The 2,763-nt window shown below is 39.1% G+C and overlaps 1 protein-coding gene across 2 annotated transcripts in view; it reads left to right on the top strand.

The window, feature by feature from the left end:
* Positions 1–428: 428 nt before the first annotated feature.
* gja5a (gap junction protein, alpha 5a) overlaps positions 429–2,763 on the top strand; it is a 13,853-nt gene continuing 11,518 nt past the window's right edge. Inside the window, exon 1 of one of the 2 annotated variants that reach the window (XM_014026305.1) lies at positions 429–511. The gene's annotated coding sequence lies outside the window, so the exon portion shown is untranslated. Of the gene's footprint in view, positions 512–1,571; positions 1,848–2,763 lie in introns of those variants that run through there. The other variant, XM_014026306.1, reaches the window with a different exon arrangement.

Raw genomic sequence — 2,763 nt, 5'->3', positions numbered from 1 at the left:
TACACCGCACCCTAGATTTGCAATCAGCAACACGATGCTTAAACACGACTCTGTGTTTGAAGTCACAGCTTTTTTATTTTGATTTGGTTGATYATTGAAGGCCTTTTTTTAAAAATACTGAACTCATGCAACACGTTGAAAGAAMGAGGGAAGCATCAAAGGAGAACAACATGAATGAGTTATCTTACAGATTTAATTCAAAAACGTGCATAAACGCGTGATTATAAAAATGACATGTTATACATAAATAGTCTATATACTTGTGAATTAGAAGCCCGTAGCTCTTGGTCATAGAGTTACCCTCTTCAACTCTTTGTTGTTTTTGCTATTTTTATCTCCAAAAGCATTTCTCTGCTTAAAGGCACAGTTGTTCAGAGGAATAAGTCAGTCAGATCCCTGATTAGGCCATGACAGAGGGAGGGAAGAAACAAAGAGCTTCAGCTAATGGAGAGAACAAAGGATGGGTAATAACAAAACCAAAGGAAAGGAAAAGAAAGAGTCTGACAGTTTGGTGAGTGAGAACTTCTGCTTTCTTTTCATCAAGGTTGTAAAAGAAAAAAAGAGAAATGTTAATCTGTGTGTAAATGAAGGCGTTGATAGCAACTCTTCAAAAGTTTGCTATAAATAAGACTTTATTATTTGCGGCAGCAAATAACTTAAAGAGACAGTTCAGATCCTTTGAAGCCAGGTCTTGTAGAGAAGGATACGAGGGGTCAATATCTTACCTGTTGTGGACAACTTTTTGAATGAYCTTTAATATAAGAAAAATAGTTTTTTCCTAGTTAACTGCTAGTTTGAAGACCAAGGTGGATTGCTGCCATCTTAAAATAACTTTAATTTTAAATTAATTTCTTATATTTTTATTAAACTCTATATAGATATAAATTAATACTTTATAGACTAACAAAGTAAGGATTAGTGAGAAATCCCCCACCTTCAGCTTCTGAGCCAAAGYCATGACCTTTGACCTGAACAGTGGTTGTGTGCCCTAACCACACAGTTACATCCATGCGAATGCACACTGGCTTTTAGCAAGGAGGGATTAAACATGTGAAACAAATCATTTTATTTAATGTGACATCGTGAGCAGATGGCGGATCTGAGAACGGACAAACGGAGGAACGAGGTGAAAAAACGGGACAGGGGAGGACGATGTCTTTCAGCTTTAACTGTGACTCTTTTGTCGGGATGTCCGACTCGAGGCAGATCCAGATCGGGATTCTCCACAGACAAAGAGACGAACAAAGTAGGTACAGTTTCAGCTGAAATCTCATGACTCTGCGTAATGTCAGGCGTTCGCTCTCCAGCTGAAGTGGTTCTGTTTGCGTGAGCTCCWGTGTGTTTTACGGCTGGAAGCTCGGCCCAGACAGCTGAAGTGTAAACCCAAAGCACCGCGCGGTAAACAGAAGGACCCTGGAAGTTTACTCCGAGCGGAATTGCCATTGATCTCAGAAAACAATTCCACTTCCCTTCCTTCAGCAGGCTTCCCAGCAGAAAATAGAGCAGCGGGGATGTAAGACGAAAAGGGGGAGTTGGGAGAGGAAGAGGAGGAGAGAGAAGGGAGGGGGGAGAACACTCTCCTGTGATGCCATTCTTCTTGTCTGGGACAAATAACTTGGTTGTTGGGATACAACGCTCCATCAACTCTCTATCAACACTCTATCAACGCTCTATCAACGCTCTATCAACGCTCTATCAACACTCTATCAACGCTCTATCAACGCTCTATCAACAGCTCCTTGAGGTTTCCAGAAAGGAGGAAGTCCCACCAACGCACTGCGCTCTCCTTCCTTTCATTTGTGTGACGTGGCAGGACTTTACCTGATCAACGACTCGAAGGAAAACAGGTGAGCTTGATTGTGGTCGAGGTGAAAATGCACAGCAGGGTGCAGATATGTGTGGAAATGTTTTAGGAAGCTCTTAAATCCAGCTGACAGTTGGAGAAAGTTTGTAAAGATGTTGAGGAGCAAGGTTTGATGAAACAGGAGGCCTGCTGCTTCTCCCTGGCTGGTATCATTTTATGATTATTTTTTTCTTCCCTCATAACATAAAAATGTTCAACCACAGTGCAACACTGAGGTAAGCATGGAGACAAAGTCATGTGGACKCATTGAGAGCTTTGAGGAGTTGATACTTCAACACTGAAATTAATATTCTGATTTGTTTTCATATTTTTAACATAAGCTACTTAAAAAAGAACTGCAATTTTTGACCTCTTGTGTGCAAGGGTGAAAAAATCTTTGCCTAAAAGTGTGTTTTAGTGGTAATTATGCTTAGCGTTAAAAAATATTTTGCAGGGGAAACTTCAAAAACAGCAACTCATAAAATAAAACGGCTCAAATGTGTTTCATTTGAGGGGAATAAAAGTTTTAAAATGGTCTTATCTGTTTTCCTCTGTGTACATCGTTTAAGGAGCATTTTTATAACTCCTAATAAATTGGTTATTAATAAGCCATAATCTGAAATGTGGAATACAGAGTCATTGATTTCCTCAGTGTTAGAGGGAACATTCATGTCTTTTCCTTGACCAAACAGCATAATAATTGAAGTTTCACTACACAAAGTGGCATTTATTATAAGAGGCACTCAAAGATTTATTTGTGATCAGATGTTACCATTAAAATGTGCTGAACAGGATAAAAAAGCATCTATTGTGCAATAAAATAAAGGATCCCAGTGTTTCATCAGAATGTACAGCAATGCTTCTGCTGCATGAAGATGTTGTTGATGTGTTTTAATCAATTTATTATATGATCATTGTAT

The sequence above is a fragment of the Austrofundulus limnaeus genome, unplaced genomic scaffold, assembly GCF_001266775.1.
Source record: "Austrofundulus limnaeus strain Quisiro unplaced genomic scaffold, Austrofundulus_limnaeus-1.0 Scaffold541, whole genome shotgun sequence".
NCBI classification, from domain to species: Eukaryota; Metazoa; Chordata; class Actinopteri; order Cyprinodontiformes; family Rivulidae; genus Austrofundulus; species Austrofundulus limnaeus.
The sequence above is the reverse complement of the archived record's forward strand: the minus strand, read 5'-3'. Positions and strand labels throughout refer to the sequence as shown.